Genomic DNA, 12016 nt, shown 5'->3' with positions numbered 1-12016 from the left:
GAATTAAATTGGAAAGAGAGGGCACTGCTGAAAACTCTTAGGGACTCTGACTCAGGAGAGGGACAGAAGTTGTCACACATGGGAGGGTTCCCACGAGTAAGTGTATCAAACATAGTGCCAGTCTTTCAAAGGATTGATGAATACTTGGCTTTGGGGTTATGTGACAGTTATCGATAGTAATAACTGAATTTTGTACAGAACTTTCTAGTGTGCATAATTATTTCTACCCACATTACCTCATTTGATTATCCCTGGCATTCAGGACAGAGGTATGACTGTCCTGAGACTCAGCGGTCACCCAGATTCTTACCGGGGGGCGTGTGGTGGAGCCCAAACAGGCACCCAGGCTGCCTGGCTCCCAAGGCCCCTTTCTCTTTTCATCACACCATGCTGCCTCTTCAAGCCAAGAGTCAGTGCACGCAACAAATCAATTAGATGGTGCCTGTGTTTTTAATCAAATTGACTGACGTCTTGATTTGTTAATTTAAAATCAAAGCGATCGAATCGCTTGTTTGTGAAAATACAGGTTAAGAAGCGCTTGTTTACTTTTCCTTCCAAGTCTCGGTTTTGGTGGTATATATTTCCAAACAGCTACAGTTCGACATCAACTTTTTGTGCAACAAAGGAGACTGCCAGGTGTGCACTGGCCTTTTCAACTAAATCCAGACGCATCCAGGATAATCACCACTGGCAGCGTCCTCGTCAAATGCGGAGAACAATGTGCCCATATTCATATGGATGGTTTAAAACTATGGGCAAGTTTGAAATCAAAGAATGTACAGACGCCTCAGTTGAAATCTTGATAGCAGGGAATCACGTGCATATATTTTTGATTTTCCTTTCTGACCAACACGTTTATTTATTTGTTTTTCACATGACTTGGTCCCTACTCTACCCCATTCCAGCTTCATGTTTGGCCTCATCCAAATCTGGACAGTGGTCTGTTTGGCCCACAGCCTGCCTACCACTGACCCCGACTCCCTGCTCTGTAAAAAAGAACCGGCCTAAGTGAGGCTTGTCGTTCAGGAGGCTGCTCAGGTGGCAAAGGGCTCCAGAGAATTTCCTTTGGCTTAGTCCTGAGGGCATTTTCCTGGGGCAGGACTTCCAGATGGCGGTTGGTGAGAACAACAGAGAGAAATGATCTGGTTGTCTGTCAACCAGACTCCCACGCAAATGTAGAGTTTGGCTGGAAAAATCTGCTTTTTCTCTTTCTTTGTGGTTCTCCTTCTTCATAAAAAGTCGGCAGCGCTGTCTAGAGATTTCGTTCCCTTTTCCTCTCCTCCCCAAAGACTCTGCAGTAGCTAGCCTCTAGCCCTTTCTCATTTTCTCACCTGAAGGACCTGGCTGCCCACTGTGCTCTATCCTAGCTCACCTCTCACATCACTCACCTTTTCCTTTCTCCTGCTTGGGATCTGTACCCGCCTTAGGAACACTTCCCCTCCCGTGACTTCTCTTTCTACCATTTCCTGTCCTCTCCTCTCGCCGTCCTCCCTCAAGTCTGAGGTTGGTCCTCCCAGACGCTTTCTGCAGGGCCCTTCAGTCAGTAAGCCAACGACTGAGTCTCAGCTGGGGGAGCGTAGCCGTGAGGCCGGTGGAGAAGGAAACAGAGGAGGAAGAAAGGCAGTAAATGAGATTTACGGAGAGTGAGGATGGGGAGGGGAGGCCAGAGGCCCCTGCAGCCTGAAAAAGAAACTAATAAGTGGGGCAAGACTTGGCTCTTCTGTTCTGCTCCAACTTTATATATAATACGTTGTATATCTGTTACATTAGAAATCTAATATTAATATAATATAAATAAATTAATACAATATTAGAAATACTTCAATTAATAAATATAATGTGAGAAATAATTCCTGAAAAATGACATAGTGAGTGAAATATAATAGACACTCAATAAAAGATGGTTATTACATTATTGATTTTTAAGACCTAAAGTGACTCAAATAAATGACCTGGTTTCAAACCGTGGAGCAAAATCTAGTTTTGATAAACGCAGTACTGTATCCTTGGTAAAAGGTTCTCTATGTTATAATATCCAGATTGTGGCAGTCAGTTGTGAGGGATGTCACAGGAAATGTACAATAATAGTCACCAAGTGCTGAAGTTTGCGTATGATTTTGGAGACAGGAGAGTGTAGATATAAAGACCTAGATTCCACTCCTAGACATGTGTTAGTCGTGAAACATTCGGTAATCTCTCTAGGTCTCTGTTTCCTAACCTGCAGAATGAAGGTGCTGTAGAACCAACTGCTCACAGCTGTTTTTAGCTCAAATGGGATCAGATGCGCAAAGCTAATCACACAGTGCTTAGCACATAGTCAACTCTCAATAAAGGCTGTCCATTATTGGGTTTCAATTTTAAAAATTAGAGCAGATTTAAGTTTATCCTTGTAAAGACACTGATTTTACTCACTTGCCCTCTGATTAACTTTCCTGGGAGACAGAAAGGGGCATGGCTTATAACCCATTGGGAGTGTGTGACCCATGAGAATTTTCTCTCTTATGTGGACTGTGACAAAAAAAAAGAAAAAAAAGAAAAATATTAGGAGCCACTACACTGCAGAATATCACAACAAAAATATCAGACCCCACTAAAGTGGGTTTCTCATCAACTATATGAGCTCTGCTTATTATGTTTCTGGCCATTTCAAATGCCCATAGGCCATTTTTCCACAGGGTTATATTAATTAATTTATAAGGTAGTTTATCATATGCTAGACTTATTTCACTAGAGTGTGAGGGATATTTTGTGCTTTTAGGAAAGGTATGAGAAACCATTTGTGGGATCTCAAGTAGATTTTATTAGTGAAGAAGGATTTGTTGAACAGATCATATTATAGGGCATTTTCCAAATGCCTTAATGCTAATTCATTTGACCAATATCTACAGAGCATCTGCTAATTTCCTGCTCTGGCCTAGGTGTCAGGGAGCCAAAGATGTGTTAAACACGTCACAGCCTGGTGAGAAAGCATGGTGCCTTGCACACAGCTGAATAAATATTTGCTGAGGCAACTGGAAGATACATCCTTACTTAATCATATTTGCTGTTAGAGAGCTAAGAACAAGCTAGCCTAGGAGGAAAGGGGAGGGAGCAACTACTCTGGGTTGCCACACGTTTGCTGCCTGGAGAAGTCTTTACTGTGCTTAAAGATCTCTCTGTGCTGTCTCTTCAGGGCTCAGTAAAATTTACTGAGAATGCCTGCCACAAAATCCCAGGACAGAGCACTGTGATGTGGCCAACCCTAACCCCAACTCCCATCCTTGGGACTCTTCTTTTTTTCTCTTTTCAACCTAGGAATTACATAATGTTCTGGTTTCCATTCTAGTCTGTTCAGTGGCTGAGGCCCAGCTCGGGAAGGTCGGGCAGGTCTTTGGTTACAGCACATCCAAGGCCAGAAACAAACACAGCATCGGAAAGGCAAACTTGGGCAGCAGCCTTGCAACGAAGGGGAAACTACCATTTCCGTGGCCAGAGAGAGGGCAGGGGCGAGTGTCATTTGCAGAGAGCCCTCCCGGCCTCCTCTCCTCAGCCCTCCGCTGCGCATAGTGGGAGCCGCTTAGATCCATCTTGTTCATTCTGTCTCAGCCAGGTCCAATCTAGGCCGACCCAGGTCCCTATAAGCTCCTAAGGTCCCAGGACAAGTAACTGACAAAGTTAGCATTCAAACCCAGGTTCTCTGACTCCCGGGTTCACACTCTAAACCACAATGTAAGTTGTATTCCTAGCACCTAGTACAGGGCCTAGGAAGTTGTCCCTCTTTCTGGTTTTCCTTTTTCCTTTTACGTCTCTGTGATGGTTAATTTTACAGGTCAACTTGGCAGGGCCATGGTGCCCAGATATGTGGTCAAACATTGTGCTCGTTGTTTCTGTGAGGGTGTTTTAGATGAGATTCACAGTTAAGCCAGTGGACTTTGAGTAAAGCAGATTTCTGTCCATAATGTGGTGGGGGGTGGGGTGGGGTAGGACTCCTCCAACTAGATGAAAGCCTGAATAGAACAAAAAGTAGATCTTCCCTGAGCAAGGGGGGATTCTCCAGCAGACTGCTTTTCAGATGAATAGCAATGCCTGCTATTTCTGGTTTTCCAACAGAATGCCTTTGGACTCTAACTATAATTCTTTCCTGAGTCTTCCATCCTGCTAGCTTCCCCTCTCAGATTTCGGACTCACTAAGATTCCACAGTCCTTAAAATAAAACTCCTCTTATATATACACACTTCTTTTCCTCTCAGTCTAACTTTTGCCTATTTTCTTTCTTTCTTTCTTTCTTTCTTTCTTTCTTTCTTTCTTTCTTTCTTTCTTTCTTTCTTTCTTTCTTTCGAGAGAAAGTGGCGGGGGCAGGGCAGAGGGAGAGAGAGAGAGAGAGAGAATCTTACGCAGGTTCTGTACCCAGTGCCAAACCCGACGTGGACTCCATCTCACGACCCTGATATCATGACCAGAGCAGAAATCAAGAGTCAGAGGCTTAACCACTGAGGCACCCAGGCACCCCTTGCCTATTTTCTAAGCAAAATTTTCCCGCCCATGGCCTCGGGTGTTATCCATATGTCAATAACCTTTAAATTTATACTCTAGCTCAGTGTATTTATGAAGCTCCAGACCACAGTATCCAACCGTGTGCTTGGCATGTGTTCTTGGATTTCTGAGGAGCATCTGAATGTAGCATGTACAAAGGCAGCCCTGATCATCTTTCAGGGTTCCCTATCTCTGGGCAATGTGCCCACAACCCCGTGGAAGAGCAGGAGCCATTCGGAGCAGTGCTCTCTCCTTATCTCCTATTCAACCCATCACCACATCCTTCCAGTTTCACTTCGGAAACTTCTCCTGTCTTTTCTTCACTCCATCCCCACTACCATGCTGCTGCCTGACCTCTCCGTGGGTATTCTTGGGGTGGCTCCTACAGTCTTTCCAAGTGGTCCACACACACATTCTCTGTTTCCCTCCAATCTTTTTTTCTTCACAGCCACGGTGATCTTTTTAAAAGATAAAGCTGATCATGTCATTCTGTGCTACGACCCATTTGAAACCATTCAGTGACTTTTTATTGCACTTAGGAAGAGGGTTAATTCTTAGCATGACTACAAGGTGGTTCCCAAGGCTATGCATGATCTCATTCTGCAGTGCTTCCTCCTCGCTCTCTACACTCCAGCTACTCTTACTCTTTTTCAAGTCTTCAGAAATGCTTCCTCACATCACTGGTTCTTTGCACACGCTCTTTTTATTTTTAAAAATGTGGAACATTTTTCCCAGCCTCTCAATTCTCATATCAGGAGTCACTGTGAAGGAGAAATTGTGTTCCACCCTTTCCTCAGTTTACTCAGATTTTTTTTTGTCATATAATCTTATATTATTTACCTAAACTAATACAAATAATAATAGCTAAGGTTTCTTGAGTGTCCATCATGATGCTATTTTAGAATCATTATATTTAAATATTATATAATTAAAAAATACAACAAAATCTGAGAAGTGTGTAATATTCTTCTTTTTTTACAGATGAGGAACCTGAGAACCTGGGTGGAAAGCTGAGTGCATATTCAGTCGTGTGAAGTGGGTATTTGGCTCTCCCACTGGACTGTGGACTTGGAGTAAGATGAGGCCAGGTCTGTTACTGATCACTGTTAGAAGACCGCCTGGCATATAGAATGTGTTTAATAGCTACTTGTTGATTGAAATAATGATGAATGTTTGAATGAGTAATGAAGCAGGACACATTTTAATATGGGAACTGGGTATCCCTTTCATTCTCCACTCTAGTCACCTATGAGATTATTTGTAAAATTCTTGACAGTTGCTTGCAAATGAGAAATGGCATCCCCAATGCTAGAGATGCTTTAGAGTACCCTCCACTCTTCATTTTGATGACCATCTGCTCCATTTCCAAATGAGGCAGCTATTTAGTTTAATTTTGCTGACAGTGAAGGATGATTTTTTTTTTTTTTTTTTTTTAGTCCCAGTCCTTCTAGGGCTTCTAAAAGAGAGGGAGTCATGCACACATAGACTCATGCTTACAAACATGCACACACTGTGTTAGGTAAGCCCACATAGCTGCTATAACGAATAAACCCTAGTTATTTCTTATTTGTGTAACAACCTAATAGGGGTGTTCCCACTTGGCCAGACAGCTTTCCACCTGGTCATCTAGGAGCCCGGCTCCTTCCATCCCTGGGGGTCCCAGACAGCATCAGGGGAGAGTGAGCATGGAGAAGGCACACCTACGTCCTAAAAATCCTGGCTCCGAAATGAAGCATGTCACTTCCACTCATATTCCATTGTGAGAAAGTCATCATGTGGTCATACCCAATTCTAAGGAAGAAAAGGAAATGCTGTCTAGTTATATGCCCGGGAAGAAAAGAGACAAAAGATATTTGAGTGAGTCACCGGCTGTTTTTGCCCTAGCTCCCATCCCTGTGATACAAAGCAGAGACCTGCTTTAAGATTAGTACAAAGTGCTCTGGCGGATGGGAAGATAGAGCTTAATTTTAATTTTAATGTGATTTTAATGGTGAATATCTTAAAGACCAGTGGAGGAGAGGATTTTGAGTGGGTCTTGAAGGAAAGGTAAGTCCTTGATAGAAAGAGATCCTAACAATTATAACAGATACCAGTCAAAAATGGCGATGTCAGATGTCAGAGAGAAAAATATATGACTGTGCCTTGGTCTTTGTGTAAACATCTCAGAAGCAAGTAGAAATTATTTTAATAATCTCTTTTTCCTGGTTTTCCTGAACTCCTCCTATAAGTAATTAAATAACAAGCAGAATTACCCCCCTCCACCATGAGTATCTTATCCCTAATGTGAAAATATGAGATAATTAGAGGGTGTGCTGTGTAAGAATTTTAATGTCATGGAAAACTTCTATTTCCAAGACTGTGCTAATTATACAGGATGAGGCTGAACAAAGGGAAGATGTACAATTAGCAGAGCACAACTTATTACAATCAGCTCTCTTTAGAGGCTCTTCTGAACCTAGATATGTAGTAAATGAAGAGTGATCTAGCATTTATCTTTTAGAGGACGAGTCTGGAGACCATAGAAATGCAAGGCTGGGCTACTTTGGAGAGTAGGAGCACACACTCTAGTCTTAAGTAGTGGAGAGAAAAGAGAAGGGTCTTTAGAGGGGGAAGACCTCCATCCCTTCCTTGATCTGCCACTCATTGGCTGGGTGATCTTAACCTTTCTGGGCTATTTCCTCCTGTATGGGGATAATACTACATATGAAAACACTTAGCACTGAACCTGAACTATATTAAGGACCCTGTTTTTATTTTAGATCCATTTCCCTTCCTTTCTCCTACTTTTCTTTTTCTTAAGCAGGATTTCATTCACCTCAATAAAAAATCCTTAAGACTTTAAGAACTGTGCAAGAATGACTGTAATATCAGCTGGATGTATTTCCTCTAAATCCACCAAACTTCAATAAAGGCAGTTATAATATCTGTGGCTCCATCTGAGCAGTGTCAAGGATAAAGAAATACCTTAGTTGTCAAATCCCAGGAGGGCTGACTCAGCTTCTCTTTTCTTCCAAAGAAGATAAACTGCAGCTCACGCAATTTGCTTTTTGCTAGGGGTTTTTTGTTTTGTTTTCAAACAAGAGCTTCAGTGCAAAAGACAATCTCTCATACATATACATTAAACGAGCTACGGTGAGTCCCATGAAAGTTTGGGTTTTTCCCTAGATTCTGTTGCCAGAATATTAGAAATTGATATGAAAACCTGAGAGCTTAAAAATCACACACTATTACATGTTATTCAATTGCGAAATGCTGTGGACTTCCCATCCTGAGCCTCAGTTCAGCTATGAATGGCCTATATACTCAAGTGCATCTTCGTATTGACTGAACGGATAGAGGCCCTCAGCTCCTGAGAAGGCATTAGGATTACATTATCATATCAATAGCCCACATGCAAAGTTCTTGATAAGAAACGATCATAATCCAGAGGCAAGAGATAAAATATGAGAGTTTGATTTGTGTTAACAAATCAAAAGCATTTAAAGTCAGCTACTTAATCTATCTCCAAGCATTGCCAGGAATATAAATATCAGAACATCCTCAGAGCCAGAACAGGCAAGAGTTGAGAGAGTGGAAGGAACTCGAAAGATTATTTGCTACTTTTTCCTGACTTGCTATAATCCAGCCATATTGACCTTCTTTCAGTTCTGTGAACCAGCCAAGCTCAAAGCCTCTTGTCTTAAAGCCTCTATAAATCACCTATCTGCCTCTTCAGAAATGCCTCTTGTAATAGTCAGGATTGTCTCTGTTAAGCTACATTAACAAAAAGCTTCCATATCTCAGTGGCTTAAGATAATAAAAATTTGTTGTTTGCTCATGCTACATGCTGTGCATCTGCAGTGTGGGTTGGCTGAGGGGGCTTTGTTCTTTGAGGTCACACCTGTCCCAGGCGAAGGGAGCAACCACATCTTGGGACCACATCCCCTGTCAGGATGCCATAGGGACAGGGAGCTGGAGTAACATCAATTAGATGCTCCAGCATGCAAGAGACACATATCATTTCTACACACAATTGATTGGCCAGACCACCTCCCATGGCCTCATGGAATCTCAGGGTGAATGAGGCAGCGCAATCCTGTCACATGCCTGGAAAGGAGGGGGAACTGGGAACAGCCCTCTCGCTTCTCACACCTGCCCTGCCTACCTTTATGAAGCTGGTTCTAGTTCTTTGCTGTCTAAGCACCCCTTTAATGTTCTGTAGTGCTTATCACAATATGTAATTGTATTATTTGCTTATTTCCTGCTGTCGTTCTAATCTTTTTCTTCCGCTGAACTATAAGATCCCTAGGAGGAGGGACCACCTCAGCAGGCTAATTCCATGAAAGAGTTCCCCCAAATGGTTAATCTGCCTAATATATTTAAATACTGAATATATTGGTCTTGAGTTTGGAGAACCCTGATGGTGTTAGTGTCCTGTCTCTTAGTCGATATCCTCTTTGGCTGTGCGCTGATGTCTCTCAATTACTCCTCTCCCTACATAATAGCCGGGGCAAAGGCAAAGGCAAACTGGGACCCTGTTTGAAGCTGTTATGAAGTAAACTGGAAAACTATCAGTTAAAACCTCATCTAAATCTCCAAAGGTGGTAAAACCCAACATACCCAGTGCAAATTGCTGTAAACCTTGTAAATAATGAAAAGAAGAAAGGAGTTCGGTGAACTGGCATTTTGTTGAATTTGCTTTAGGCAAATGAATTTGCAGGGAATGAGCCCAAAGCTACCCCCCTACCCCCACTCATAGTACCTCATCGTCAAACTGAGCCCGGTATTTAGAAGGCAGCCTGAAATAACTGCCCATTTCATGGGCAAGGAAACTGTAGTTATCGGCCCAGATCACGGATGTGATGGTGGAAGAGGTAAAAGTATGATTCAGGTCCCCTGGAGCCAGCGTGGGGCTCCTTTCCTGAGTCACACTCCAGGAAGGCTGCAATCCTTTGTATAAACTTACTAGCACTCTATTTAGGGCAAAAAGTTAGCGTATGAAGGAATATTCTGAGTATTTGTCTTGAGTTTTATCACTTTAAATAAAAATATTTTAACGATTACTTGTTATTTTGGACACTTTTTAGAACGATTCCATCATTTTCTACATAAAAGACTATTATTTTCAAGCGAAATAAGAAATAATTGAAGCACAATTGCCTGTGGGACAAGGTTATTTCAGCAAAGAAGCTTCAAGAATCAATTAGCTATAGCCTTGGAGAAATGGATTTTTAAATAGGCATTGTCTCAGGTCACCTAAGGCATATATTTAGTTCCCCGATGTTTCATCTTAAAAGAGGCCACCACTGAAATCAGTCAAAGGTTTTGCAGGCAGTGGTAAATATGAATTTTTTAAAAAGGCCATTTTTTTTTTTAGCTTGCATTTTTTTTTTCTCCTGGATCATGCAGGAACAAGGGTTATTTCATGGCTCATTGGCAAGGGTATTTACGTGGTATAGCACGGAAACAGTAATAAAAGAAACAAACTAAACTTTTCTGTTTCCTAAGAGTCCTTAGATGTTGATTTCTGCTTTTATTGAATCGCCGTTATTTTCCCCCGGTGACAGAACGCGTAACTGAGCAGTGCTTTCTCTTACCTGTTGGGCCAAGTTTGCCATGAGCTCCTTCTTACCGCAGGTGCTGGGCGCAAGGCATGGTCTCACTTTGATTTGTGGTGGCTTGTGCCGGGAGAAGCTGCTGCTTAGCAAACTGCACGATCCTGTGTAGATAGCCAGAAGCGAGAAAACTTTAGAAACAATGGCGATTAATCAGTCTCTGAACTCTGCCCCTTAAGAAACAAAAGACTTGCAAACAGGCTCTAAGTACAATAAACAAAGTGGCATATGAGTAAGCACTGAATACAGGTTGATCAAACGAGAAAAATAATGAACAAATGAACATAGGGAGGTGAGAGCTGGTCCTAGGATTGCAAACCCATGTGCCTACAAGACCAGGCGAGTGGCATCGATGAGGATGAGGGCCAAGCTGGGTGTGTGACAGCAGGGGATGGTAGGGCTGGGGCGACCTGGTAAGCGCATGTCCCAGCTTGGAGGCTCCCATCTGGCTGACGGTTTTCATTGATGCCATAAGGAAAAACAGACCCGATATGCTACAACTTCAGAGTTTCAAAGGAAGACAGAAATGAGGATTTTCATGTAAAAATCTCTTGTTTTGTATTGTAAAATTAAATTAAACACAACTTTGTGCAAGTCGAACAAGCCTAAAGCCAAAGGCTCCCGGAAGGTCAGGGTTAGCTCATGGGTGGCCAGCTTGTACCTAAGATCTAATGCAACATCTTCAATTTCCACATGATGAGAAGGGGTTCCGGGGGCGGAAGCGAAGGGCTGCCAGGGGGCAAAGACTCAGCTAGTTAGTGGCAGAGCTGGGGCTTCTGAGTACGAGTACCTTCCCTTTTACCCACGACCTTTCATTTTCCCTTGTGACTACCCGGAGACTGGCTGCATCTGAGCACATCTGTTGAAATGACAGACTGAAGTGGCCTTCAGTTGATCTGAGCCTTGGGTCTCAAGCTGCGTTTGTGTAAAACTTCATACCAAGAGGCATTAAATTCTGTTCTCACCATTCATGTTATGGAATGAGTGCTGGGTAAAGCTGGGTGAGTAAAATAGGATGGGACCTCAGAGGAAATAATACTCTGACCGTAGGTATGTGTTTGGGGTGGTGTTTAAGCTGTGTGGCCGGATATGAAGAATGGCCTTACTAGGGGAATGGGCAGAGGCATGAGGGGGGCTCCTGAATCTACTTGCTGGCTCCAGTTTCTGCTAAAAGCCTGCTCTCTATACGAGAGGCAGTGCTGTGTGATGGCTAAGTGTAGGGGATGGGTTGAAATACTGACTCAGCTGCTTACTGTGCCTTAAGCTCTCTAGGTCTCCTGTTTAAAATAGTGATAACACGACCTGAATCACAGAGTTGTACTGAGATGTAAATGAATCAACCCAGAGAAAATGCCTAGAATGGTATTTGCACAAGGTAGGCACTCAGTAAATGTTTCTTAGTATTTGTAACACACACCAGTATTTATTGAATGCCTAATGTATGCTAACTTGCTTACATTTATGATCTGTAAGCATCACTACAATCCTCTTCATTTTATATTATTATCTTCAGTTAATAATGAGAAAACCATGACCTTGACAGATGGTCTCTTGTCTAATATCACCCTGGGAGGTAGTGGAACCAGTGTTTGAAACTAGGTCTACCCAGCTTAAACATTTGTTTAACCCACCTCTTCAGTGCCTTGCCAGTGTTCAACTGAAGATAACTATTCAGATCTTTGAAGGGAGAAAAAGCCAACTTTGGTCAAACACCAAATACTTATCAAGTCAAACACCAAAGCAAAGGATTCCTAAAGCAAGCCATCGAAAGCACCGCAGTGCTTGATAAAATCTTCTGCCTTGTGTGAAAATGTACTGTTCGAGAATGGGAGAGTGCCACATGACTGAGAATAAGACAGGAGAGTATGTGGTCAGGTTTTAGTGTGCATAAACCCTCACACTTACCCTTT

General features: G+C 42.6%; 1 protein-coding gene across 2 annotated transcripts in view; it reads right to left on the bottom strand.

Annotated features, from left to right (window-relative positions):
* The window catches only part of B3GALT1 (beta-1,3-galactosyltransferase 1), a 503546-nt gene that overhangs the window by 30577 nt on the left and 460953 nt on the right, over positions 1–12016 (bottom strand). The window contains exon 1 of one of the 2 annotated variants that reach the window (XR_010410175.1): positions 10089–10255. The gene's annotated coding sequence lies outside the window, so the exon portion shown is untranslated. Of the gene's footprint in view, positions 1–10088; positions 10256–12016 lie in introns of those variants that run through there. The other variant, XM_045868686.3, reaches the window with a different exon arrangement.

This window comes from Mirounga angustirostris, unplaced genomic scaffold, assembly GCF_029215605.1.
Source record: "Mirounga angustirostris isolate CCGP_5_RB_7025 unplaced genomic scaffold, mMirAng1.0.hap1 SCAF_3, whole genome shotgun sequence".
In the NCBI taxonomy this organism is placed as follows: domain Eukaryota; kingdom Metazoa; phylum Chordata; class Mammalia; order Carnivora; family Phocidae; genus Mirounga; species Mirounga angustirostris.
This window is presented reverse-complemented; position numbering and strand designations above follow the sequence as displayed.